We start from the raw sequence: 13,302 nt of genomic DNA, 5'->3' as shown, positions 1-13,302 counted from the left end.
GAATATTCTACAAAATATTTAAACCCATGTTCTTTTCCCATCTACATATGCTACTTCCTAAGTCAGGAAAATATATAATTTATTTTGAGGTGGGGTGCAGGGGAGAACAGAAATCATTCCTATCCTTTTATCTCATGTGAGAGATAAAGCAGCAAATGACCAACAAGACATACGGGGTGATGCAAGGAATGGTAAGTGTCCTACTTAGAGTTTGAACCTGGGTGCTCTGATTGCAAATCCAACACATGAATAAAATATAATAAAACATAAATAATGTGAATTTGAGGTTTTCTAAGTCAATATGCAGCCTATAGGGATTAATTTCTATTTGATTTGGACAACTCTGGTTAATAGTATTTCCTATTTCCCAAGAATAACCCAATCTGTTCTCTTATTCATATCTATAATTCCTGTCCAAGATATATTTGTACTGAGACTGTCCACTTACCTTCTTATTGCAACCAGAGCCATAACTACTTCTCATCCATTTATGTTTTTTTTCCTGAATGGATTATTTGACTAACATCATCTGAATATGACGGAAATAATTGAAGAAGTCATTTGCTAACCATAGACTTGATGCAATCAGCATAAGGTCACCCAGAGTCTACTGGCCAGCACTGTGATTAGAATACTGGACTTGGAGTCAGAAAGACCTGAGTTCAAGTCTCCACTTAGATACTTTGCTAACTGTGTGACACAGAGCAAGTCACTTAGCCTCTCATCCTCAGTTTCCTCATATGTAACATCATATCGCCTGCCCCATAGAGTTGTTGTGAGGAATCAATATGAAAATATGGATAAAATACCTTGCAAACTTTAAGGTGTTTTATAATTTAAGCACAAATAATAACATCTGTAAGCCCTAATCATCTGTAGAGAGTCCTTCCTTCATTTGGACTCTGCCCAGAGCATCCACCATGAGAGAGGAGGTCATTTTGATGGAACTCTGATCATATTTCTGTGTTAGCTGGCTCAGCCAGGGATGGATAGAATGTGACAGAGCTCACAAGGGCAGTAAATCTATGTGGATTCTCTCCTAGTGCTTCCTGGGACGTCAATGTCCCTTTTCCCCCTCCCCTTGGAAATTACAGACTCATGTACTTGTACAAATAATAAAGGATCGCATAAGGGAATAGTAAGGGATGTAAACCACAGGAATGAAGGAGAGGAGGGGAAAGAAGAGAGGCCGAAAGGGCATGATTGGGACAAGAAATGTGGGAAATTAAGGTCTCATATCACTGAAAAGTGTTGAGTTTGCTTTGAGCCTAGCTACTCAGTATATGCTCCCTCAGTGTCCCGAGTGGACATAAACCATGCCAGGGCTTTAATCAAATGGAAATAAACCTTGCTGGGCCTTTGAACATCACAAAAGTACACAAACCACCTTCATACTCCAGGAAATGGCAGGAGGGAGACCAGAGCTAAGGAATATGGGAAACTAAGGTCTCATATCACTGAAAAATATTAAGTTTGCTTTAGCCTAGTTACTCAATATCCTCTCCTCAGTGTCTTGAGTGGAAATAAATCTTCCTGGGGCCTTAAACATCAAGAGGATATACAAACCACCTTTGTATTCCAGGCTATAGCAGGAGAGAGACCAGAGCTAAAATGGGAAGAGAAGGGAAAAAGTACTTAGTAAGCATCAGACACAATATTTTAATAAATAATTATCTCATTTGATCCTCACAACAACTCTGTGAGGTAGCTGCTGTTATTATTCCTATTTTACAGTTGAAGAAACTGAGAAAACCAGAGGTTAAGTGACTTGGTCACACAGCTAGTAAGTATCTAAACCTGGATTTGAAGTCAGAGCTTCCTGATCTCCAGTTCAGGACTCTATCCACTGCACCAGAAGCTGCCTTTAAGATATTGGTGTAATCAGCTAAGATATCAGTGTCTGAGGGCATAATCATCCTGGACTTGTACACTAATCACCTACCAGAAAGGATACTCTGAGAATGGCTTTCAATTCAGTCTATTTTTTTTTTTTTACTTTTGAAAGCTTTTGGTGGGAGAAGCCAAGATGGCGGAGTAGAATGACACACAGACACTTAGCTCTTACCCTACAGCCCATAAAATACCTGTAAAGAAAAGCTCTCAACAAATTCTAGAGCAGCAGAAGCCACAGAACAACAGAGTGGAGGAGATTTCTGTTCCAGAGAGACCTGAAAAACCATCAGGAAAGGTCTGTCACGCACCGGACCCAGAGCAGAGTCCAGCTCTGCCTTGGCCACGGCACCAAGAGGAGCAGATCCAAACAGGCTTCAGGGACAGAATCTCCAGTGGCAGCACAGATCCCTCAACCCACAGGTGCCAAAAGTCAGTGAGAGGGTCTTTTTGGCTGGCCAAGAGGGGAGCGGGGTGTCCCCATAACTCAGGCCTCCCCAGGAGGCAGCAGTAGAGGCAGCAGCAGACAGGGGCTCCCAAAGCAGGCAGTATACCGCATCCATTGTTGAAGGTCTCATCAGAAAGCCCCTGAGGGAACTGAACCCTGTGTGGCAGCCCTCACCAGGCCCCCACCTCAGGCCCCCACATGAGCAGTTGAACTTAATCTCACACTGAATAGCAGCCCTGCCCCTGTCAAAAACCCCTAAGGCTTGGGAACAGCTCATTTGAATCTCAACCCCCAAGTGTTGGCTTGGTCAAACTAGAGGTGAGGTGGGTGCGGAGAGGAAACTCAGAAGTCAAGTAACTGGCTGGAAAAATACTCAAAAAAGGAGAAAAAAAATAAGACCATAGAAGATTACTTTCTTGGGGAACAGGTGTCTCCTCCTATCCTTTCAGATGAGGAAGAACAAGGCATATTGTCAGAGGAAGTCAAGGCCTCTGCCTCCAAAGGGAACTTAAGCTGGACTCAGGCAATGGAAGACCTTAAAAAACAGCTTACTAAAGGAGAACCAAAAAAATGAGGCTAGCTCAATTGGAAAAAGTGGTCCAAAAAGCCAATGAGGAGAAGGAGGATTTAAAAGGCAGAATTACCCAAATGGAGGAGAAGGTTCAAAATCTCACTGAACAAAATAATTCATTGAAAGAGAGAATTGAGTTCAGGGAAATGAATGACTTTGAGTTAAACCAAGAAGTTAGTAAACAAAACCAAAAATTTGAAAAAAATAGAAGATAATGTGAAACAACTCATTCGAAAAACAACTGACCTAGAAAATAGATCCAGGAGAAATAATTTAAAAATTATAGGACTACCTGAAAGCCATGATCAAAAAAAAAAGAGCCTAGAACTTGTCTTCCATGAAATTATCAAGGAAAACTGCCCTGATGTTCTAGAATCAGAGGGCAAAATAAATATTGAAAGAATTCACCGATCACCTCCTGAAAAAGACCCAAACAGAGAAACTCCTAAGAACATTGTGGCCAAATTCCAGAGTTCCCAGATCAAGGAGAAAATGCTGCAAGCAGCTAGAAAGAAACAATTTGAGTACTGTGGAAATACAATCAGGATAACACAGGATCTGGCAGCTTCAACATTAAGGGATCAAAGGGCTTGGAATGAGATATTTCAGAAGTCAAAGAAAGCTTTTGGAGAAACATCTTAAGGTGTTAGGGAACACTTTCAGGAGCCAATATGAGGACTTCGAGTTGTGAAAGAATAAAGTTTGTGACCAGAAAGGGGGTCATTTTGCAGTCTCTGCTGGGAGATTTTCAGGTGTGGAAGTAGCCTATAGCATCCTAGAAGGAGGTTAAATTCTTTCTAGACAAATAAAGTTCTAATCCAATGAATAGTGCAGACATCCAGTTAAGGAATCTGAGATCCTCTCTCTAAAAGATGAGGTTTCCCCAATTTCTAGAATTGCAATTACACAATGCCTAACTATACTTTTAATCTTTTGCCTATCATCCCTTTCCCTGTCCCCAGTGAATCCCCAATTAAAGGATAATGATCTAGCTTATGAGTATTGTAAGAATTATACAGATGTCAGCATACATTTCCCACTTTCTATCTCCCCATTTCTGCACTTCCATTCCATCAGTCAATAAACATTTATTAAGCACCTACTATGTGCTAGGCACTGTGCTAAGTGTTGGGGATACAAATTAAAAAGACAGTTCTTGATCTCAAGGAGCTTACAATATAATGGGGAAAGACAATATACAGACGGAAACTGAAAAGATCTGTGACTCAGCATCCCTCCTTGAGGAGAATGTATGTATATTTGTTACAAATTATTTTTCTTTTCTCCCCCCACAATAAGATGAGAGAGGGAATAAAGGAGTTTTTAAATGTTTCTCAGTTGAGGAAATGATTTAATTAAATTAAAATTTAAAATAGAAAAAAAACTATGGGTTAAATGCATAAGCACAACTCTGGGACCCCCATCAACTCTCATCTTACACTGACAAAGGATTACGACTTTGGCATAAGACCTTCCTAGTTGTAAAATGATTAGGATAAAACACATGGAACATCTGGTTAGGGCAGCTCAAAGTTGAGTACCATGGATATTTTAGCAAGAAAATATCTGTGACCCAGCACCCCTCCATGAGAAGAATGGTTACCACTATTGCACATCTTGATCTCTTCCTTCATGGCTAGACAAAAAGATTATATAGTTGGTCAGGAATCAACTCTTAGGTATACAGAAGGATACAAACAATGGTAGGGTTGGTCCTTGTGAAAGCCCCAATGGCATCCAACTCAAACTGAAACAGGGGCACTAAACCCTACATAAGAATCCCTTCAGATGCATATTAACTTAGAAAACTACACATCAACATTATCTATATTTTACTGTATTTTATTTATTTTGTTAAATATTTCCCAATTACATTTTAAACTGGTTTAAGTAGTACTCAGGAGGGTTGGCTGTTTGATATATATACTTTAGGGAACTGGAACTTAAATCTTCAAGCATCACTGTTAAGATTCTTGGCTTATATCATTTTTTGCAATCCCTCATCAGTCATTTGCTGTCACCTCCAATCATCTATAGGTAACTGAAACAGAGGTTGGTGTGATGAAACAAGATTTGTGTGTGCTTCTGGCATATTGTCTGGTGTAAGTAACAAACTTTTTTTTTTTTTTTTTTGCAGTTGAGGTTAAGTGACTTGCCTAGGTTCACACAGCTAATAAGTATCTGAGGCTAGAGTTGTCTTCCTGACTCCAGGGCCAGTGCCCTATCCACGACAACATCTACCTGACCCTGAAGTCACGAACTTTCAGCTGGTTGCTATTTGCCTGTAGCCCAGTGCCCTGGGTGTCACCTAGCTTTCATTCCATCCTAAGCTTTCATTATAATTTGTGTCCTATGGCCTTTGAGATGAGGCACTGACATCTACTTATCATTCCCTGACCAATAGTGTATGCTGAATTCATAGTTGGCTAGAGTAACTATTAGTCTCTGGGAATTAGCATCTAACTTGGCACTAGTTAGACTATAAGTCAGTGGATTGTTATCAGTTCACATTTGAAACTTTGATCTATACAGTCTTTCAACTTCTTGGAAAAAATTCATGTGAAAATCAAGAATTCCAGCTTATGTATGGAGGCTCTTTATTTTTTTATTTTTTTTTTTTTTTGTGAGTAGGTACCGGGCTTTCATGGATCACTCCTTTACACATAGCTGCCCATAGTGAGGAGGTTTTCAGATAGACAGGCATCAATAGTCATAGAGAACCCTACCATGGGGCGGTTTAGACCAAGTGACGGTTTGGTACAGATTTCTATACTGTTTTTCCTAGCTATAGAAGTCAACACAAACCCAATTTCCTCAGCTGAAAACTGAAAGGATTGTACTGGATGACTTCTAATGTCCCATTCCAACTCCAAATCTATGATCTTATGCCCTTAATGTGACAAGAAGCTTGCCGAATAATGCAATTGGAATTCAGAGTGTTACATAGAGTGAAAAGGGGAGTGCAGGGAGAATTGGCTAATGCTGCCAATATACTCAGAATGGAACTCAAAACTAGGAGTGTATCAGACATGAAAAGATCCTGCTGTCCCTAGAAAGAATGGTCTTTCTCTGGATCATAATTCTGGGAAAATCCCTCAACAAATTTGTATTAAATTCAGGAGTATGCTATAACCGTTGTTTGGAGAGACAATAATTAAATTTCCAGTGTGAGCTTCTAAAACTTTAGAAATCAGCAAACATCAAGAATTAAGACTTGATTTATTGTTTAATTTATTGCTTATCTATACTTAAGAAAGTGATGGAGGAAACATTAATAATACTAAATAAAACTAAAAGTTTGTCTTCTAGAAATGATGTATGTCATGAATACAGAGAAGCATGGATAGATCTATATGAATGATGCACAGTAAAGTAAGCAGAGCCAAGAATACAATATAGATAGTAACTGTAACAACATAAATGGAAAGCAAAACTGTACATCATAAAATCATATAATGATAAATATATGATAATATACATATAATAAAATTATAAAAATCAAAATATGAGAAGACACTTCTAACTCATCCCTTCATGGAGTTGGGACATCCACAGGTGCACACATTTTCAGACTTTTTAAATGTATTAAGCAGTTGTGCTGATATTTTTTCCTTTCTAAAAACTAATATTTGTCATATGGGATTGCTCTCTGGAAAGGTGTGAGGGAACGGTAGTTGAGATGAATATAATGATGTAAGAAACAGGATATCAATAAAAATTTTTTTTTTTTAAAGTGTGTCTTTTGTACATTGTTTGTTTGTTTGTTTTTTCTGGACAGCCAACTGTTAAATATTTCCAACAAATCATTCATTTGTTTGAATATAGTGTGTACTGAAGAGACTCATACCACCAAGAATTTTCAGAAGTTCTAAGCAAAAAAAAAAGTCTGCCTGAGTCACTTCCTTTTTTAATATGTATTGTCCCATTTTTGGCAACTGAGCACTGTTAGGATTGAGAAAAGAGATTCTTTGGGTTTGGGTCCAAAAATGCACAAACACATAATTTTGCCAATGGCAGGAATATGTCTCTTAGAAATCAGAAGAAGACATAAATTGTACCTCTCAGGTACCTTCTATTAAATGATTCTGAATCAATGATATGTTCCTACAAGTAGAATCTAATACTGCTCATTTATAAAGATTATGGAATGTGCTGATGAATTAACTACCACTGGGTGGTAGGCCACTTTAACCCATGGCATTGGTTAGATCACTACTTGCTGCAGCATGGTCTCCACCAGCCAATTCTGTTCTATGTTCTGATGCTGATTCAGCATGATGTAAGAATGGCCCAGATGGTGCAAAAGAGTGCACTCCCAAGTGGGAAAACCATCATCAGTATATAGAGTTACTCAGTGACTCTGGTTAGGAAGAAGAAAGCTAACACCCCAAAGTCTCTATTTCTTACAATTTTACTAAGTACTTTTTAAAAAATTCACACTTGACCAGCATTCTTTTTCTTCAGATCTATCTTTAAAGATTTTATCCCTCACTCTCTTGGATGGTAGAAAGTGATGCTTTTACATTGTCCTTTGCCTGGATGGAAGTGATAATATAAATTGAATCTTCCTTCCTTCCTTCAGCTCCCTTCATGTTGTGTCAGCTTTGTGATAACCTCAGTCAGGTTATCACAATAAACCTATTTTAAACTGGGAAGAAGATGTTTGGAGTTGAATTTTTATTTTATTTTATTTTATTTGTTTGTTTGTTGTTTTGTTTTCTTCACACTGGGTTATAATGAGGGTGGTTGTCAGGGGTTTGTCTCAGGGGACCAGAATTGAAAGAGTGCTGATAGCATTGGTACTCTATTAGTAGCAAAAAAACTGAGCTAAATACCTAAAGTAGTTAAACTAGGAAAGCAACCAGATGGCTCACCTCCTCCCCCAACCACTGGCTCTACCCAGATAAAGAGGTAGAAGAAGGAAAAGAGAGGATGTTCTTATAACTACATGTAATAAGTTATCATATAAATTTTTGTCTACGGATAGACATTTGTGTGTGTGTGTGTGTGTGTGTGTGTGTGTGTGTGATACATATATATAGCTTTCTGTCTTCTGAGGTTTTAGGTTTTTTTCTCCTTTCCCTTCATTTTCCCCCTTTTATTTGAATACATTGCTTCAATATCTGTATGGATATCTGTGTTTCACAGAATAACAGGATGTCATCATTGGAAGACAACTTATGAGTCCTGACTGAGTTCCCTACTAATAATATTGGCAACTTCACCTGAAGTTCATCTCCACCTTCATTTGAAAATCTCTGTCTCTTGAGGTAACTCATTCCACTTTGGGACAACTTTAATGGTTGGGAAATTTTTCTTTTATTGACTTGCCTCTCAGAAACTTCCACCCCTTATTCCAACTTCTGTCTATCCTCTGGAACTAAATAGAACAAGTCCAACCTTTCTTCCACAAGGAATGGTTTCAAACACATGAAGACAGCCTTCATATTGTCATCTCCTCCCCTGCCCAAGTCTTCTCTTCTTTAGGCAAAATATTCCCATTATTTCCATTGATCCTTGTATATTTGACATATTGACATATCATTTAACATATGTATCAAAGCCCTTTACTATGCACTGCTCCAGCCATGTCCCCTCCCCTATTGATATCTTCTTTCAAAATGGTTTTTCAATTTCTCTGAAAATGTATAACTCCTCTGCACCAACATACAGTGAGAAATTAGGGTACATACTTATAGACTACATAAACCATGGAGCAAGTACACCAGGTCCTTGCCCTGAGCACACCTATGATTATAATAATATATAATATAAAGTGGTTTAACATTTGAAAAGTACTTTACAAACATTATCTCTTTTGGGCCTTATAACAATTCGTGGAGGTAAGTAATATAGTTATTCTTATCCGTTCTTTACAGATGAGGAAAATAAACTCAAAACAGTTAAGTGAATTATCAATAGTCACACAAGTAATAAATGTCAGAGGTAGGATTTTAACCCAAGTCTTTCCCGACTCCAAGTCTAGCACCCAATAGCCCAACTTTGTTCCACTGAGCCAAGCAACCTCTAAGTAAACTTGTAGAAAGTATCTACACATGAAGGTCTATCACTCAGGGATCCTATTCTTAAAGTCAGAGAGTCAGTTTCAGCTCCACAGAACAAGATATCCCTTCCAGGAATAACTCATTACCTATAATCTCATCATCATGGTGGCTAACTCAAGTCTTGTCTGATACCTCCTTCTATAATATCGCCTCCCCTTTGATTGGATAGCTAGGTAGCTGACTACCAAAGTCCTCCCAATGCCTTCCTTTATAGAGGGCAGAAACTAGACTCAGCTCATTCCACTTTCCATTTACTGCTTAGTCTGGTTTCAACTCAATGGAACAAGAATCCCTCACGATTCTCTCCCTTGTCCCATTTTCCTGTCTCCTTTTGTTTGTTCTTTCCCTTCTCTTTCCCCTCCCCATTAGATTATAAGCTCCTAGAAATCAGAAGCTATCTTTATTTTTATTAATTATATCCCAAACACTTAGCATAGTGCCTGGCACATAGTAGGTACTTAATGTTTACTGAATTGAATTGGATTGTTTCAGAACCAGCTTGTACTCAGAAGCTGACAAGTTGTGCAACCTAGAACAAGTCACTTAACCCCCTTGACCCTTACATTGCTCATCTATAAAAGAGAATTGATAAGAATACTTACCCTGCCCTGTAGATGAAGTCTAGCACATGCCTATTTGGCATACACCAGGGCCAGGAACAAATAATCCTCTCCTGGGGAGAACGACCAGGATTTGAATCCAGATCCCAAATCCAATGCAAAAGTCTGAACCACATCAGTATCAGGGTATCTACAAAGTACCTATATCCAAAGAAATGCGAATAGAAAAGATGAGAAATGATAATTAAATCATAAGGCAAGATAAAGGGTAGATTAAAGGAGTCATCCATTTGAGTGACATGTCTTCCAAAAGTCTTGGGCTCTTATGGTCGTGACTTGCATTTCCCATCTCCATCACTATCCTGTGCTGTCATGGAAATGTACTCTTTTCTTCACTACTCAGTTAAATCACTAAAGCCATGGCTCACACATGGCCAATCTCAAGGTTATTATGACAATCAAATGAAAAAGTAAATAAAATCACTCTGTAAATAGGTAAATGTGTGTTAGAGTTGTTTTTGTTTGTTTTAATAATACTTGGCCTACAGTCTTCTGTCTCAGCAGCAGAAATAGTCATAGCATTGTAAAAATAGAGTTGGAAGGGACCTTGACACCTAGTTCAATACGCCAAGTTTATGGATTCAAAAACTAAGTCAAGTAACTGAAAGTCACATAGGAAAAATTCATTAGAGGCAACTTTTGAACCTGGGTGCTGGGGCTCTCAAATCAGTGCTTTTTTTCCCACTGTACAACATCACCTCCCTTAGCAGAGAAAAAATAAATTGTCTTGACTGTGCTATAGATTTAGCTAGAGCACCTGAGGATTTTTTAAACCATAACTTATATAGTATAATTCTCACATTTTTATCAATTATTTATGGGGTCTTTATTTTTTTCCATTTTTTTCATTAGTTTTTTTGTCCTAAGAGAAATGGCACATTATTTCTCTTCTTTTATCTTCTTTTTCAGTGTCTTCCCTTTCAGTGGGTATGCTTTTTTCATCTCTCTTCTTCTGTCCTTGACACAAGCTTTGAACTTCAGCCTCACTGGGCTGAATTCTCTTTCCTGAGTAGCTCTGAATTGTTGGCTATTTTTATCTACTCCTGACCTTTAGGGTGGAAAAGGTCACTGGCCATGATTCATTTGTATTTTGGCAATCTGGACCACAATGCTAAAATGTTACTGAGTATTCTCCAGAACACAGCAAAATTCTGTCACATAAGAATGTTTCCAAATATCTGAATTTTGATGTCATATAGACATAATCCAGATCTCATGAGAAGGCTATAATAAAAATGAATATGCAGACTTTTTAAAAATATGGGCTTTGATTACAGAAGGAGTTGTTGCATTACTACCTTTGGAGAAAATAATTGATTGGAGTTTTCAGTACAACAGACCAGAAATGATGGGAGGAAAGGATGAATTCTCTTTATTGCCACAAAACTGTGTTAGGCAAACTCTAACCTAAAATCACACACAACTACAAGAATTAAAAAAGATCAAAACATTGATGTTGTACCATACCATACTCTGTCCTACCCCCATAAATGACATTATTTCCCCCTAAACTAATATAATCTTTTATCCAAGAGAAAGGTATTCTTCCAGAAAGAAGCTCTCTGCATTACACCAATAAGAATGGAAATACCAGGCAACTTCATTTAAGCTGTTACAGTGGCCAAAGAATAAATATTGTTGTCTTCACTAGTAGGGAGGTGCTACTATTTATCTTCAAAAGGTATAACCAGAAAATGATCATATGGCTTCATAAAAATACTTCTCGTGGTTCTATTAGAATTCATTCCCCCAGGAAGAAACATTTCACAGTTTATCAGCATAGTAATGCCACATGATCTCCCTTTACTTTGGGCCTTGTGGTAAAGTGGTGTAATGGTAATTATGAGAGTTCAAAATCTTCCCCATCCATTAATGGGCCTGCCCATTAAGGAAAGTTCGATTAGGGGAGATTTGTTTTGTAAGAAGACCCACACCTTTTGTTAATTTCTAATGAGACATTGGCTCTCAAGGGTTGTCCTTGGCTCTGGCTCTGAAAAATGTATAAATACTCTGAGGTGAGGTTTTACTTTGGGGCTTACTCACTGGAAGTGCCCAGACAAGACTCTGAGCAGTCACTAAGGAGCCCTCTGGCTTTGAAAACCCAGATGTTAGGGCTTGTCTCTCTGGTAACTATGTATGGTCAGACAGTTAGATCTCTCTGTTGATCTATGATGTATGTATTGCTTATGGTTAGACAGTTGGAAGCCCTATCTATTGATCTTTATTTCTGTGTTTGTATTTTCTCTTAAGTTCAGACTTTTTCCCCTGAATGATATATGTGCTTGATTTAAGTAGACTGTTGACTCCTCAAAAGTTATGTTCCTTTTAGAAAAGCAGATCTAAGAACCTGTACAGCAGACCCTCCTGTGTATGCAGGGGTCTTTGCTGTAACAAGTGGAAATAACATTGTCTTTGGAATCTGAGGACCTAGGTTCAAGTCCTGTCTATGACATTACTTGTGTGACTTTGGACAAGTCAATTTGCCTCCTCCATGAGTCTCCGTTTCCTCATCTGTAAATATATAGGAGGTTTTAACTTCAAGTTAGATGGAAAGGTCTTAGGATACAGAAACAAAGCTGATGGTAATCCAAGTTCTTTAATGGCATTTCCATTAATAAAACAATATCAGTTTCTGATGTTGAACAATTTGACAAGTGCAAGGACTCTGGTGTTGAGAATTTTCTTTTCCAAGTCCTCATTAGGGAGGAAGCAAAGACTGCAGCATCTACAGAGGAAGTTGTCTGATCATATTTCCAGAAAGGTGGCTTTCCCAGACTCTGGCCTCAAGGACCAAATCAGAAGCAGACTATGTTGTCTAAGGTGGCATAGGTAGGCTTGGGCCTACCTTCTCATCAGTGACAACTGCTTAGAGTGCTATTACTGGTAGCAGGGATCAGAGGACCCTTTTCCTCAAAATCTTCAATGACAGCTCCAAGGATCATGGTTTGGGAAATACTGCTATTCCCAGGTCTCCTGGGTTCAAGGTCCAAACTTTCTCCACTAAATTCTGAGAAAAGGTGATTATCTAAGTGGTTTGACCTTCTTGATCCATGATACCTTTTGTCTCTCCCTGAGGGGGCCTTCCCAAGTCAGCTAGAGAGGCTTAAGGTGGGGAGAGGTGGAATGAAATAGTAATAAATAATAATTATAATAATGGCAATGGTAGGTGGCATTTATATAACAATATAAGGTCTACAAAGTCCTCTTCTATGAACTCTCTCATTGGAAGAAGCAATCATCAAAGTTCAAAATTAAAGATACATTATCCAATACAATGAGTTTGTGCTATAAGAAATGATGAAGGAGATGGTTTCAGAAAAACTTCAGAAGACGTATAGGAGCTGATGAAAAATGAAGTGAGCAGAACTAGGATAATATTGTACACAACAGCAGCAGTGTTGTGATAATTATCAACTGTGAAAGATTCTATACTCTGGGGAGGGCACTGAGGACCAGGAACTGCAAATTAAAATAAATAACCAAATCAATGAATGAATACACTCTTGAGGAAAGGGAAGAGACAGGGCCCAGAAAATTCTGCTAACTCTTGCTCTAGAACTTGGTCTGCCTAGCTACATTTTCTAAATGACTGGGAAAGTGAAATGCCTTTTCAGAAAATGTCAGGTGAGACTATATGACTCATTCCAGCCCTATGAATCAATCACTCCATACTTACTGATTCAGATGCCCTGACCAATGCTTCCCTGA

This window comes from Notamacropus eugenii, chromosome 6 (genome assembly GCF_028372415.1).
Source record: "Notamacropus eugenii isolate mMacEug1 chromosome 6, mMacEug1.pri_v2, whole genome shotgun sequence".
Lineage (NCBI taxonomy): Eukaryota > Metazoa > Chordata > Mammalia > Diprotodontia > Macropodidae > Notamacropus > Notamacropus eugenii.
This window is presented reverse-complemented; position numbering follows the sequence as displayed.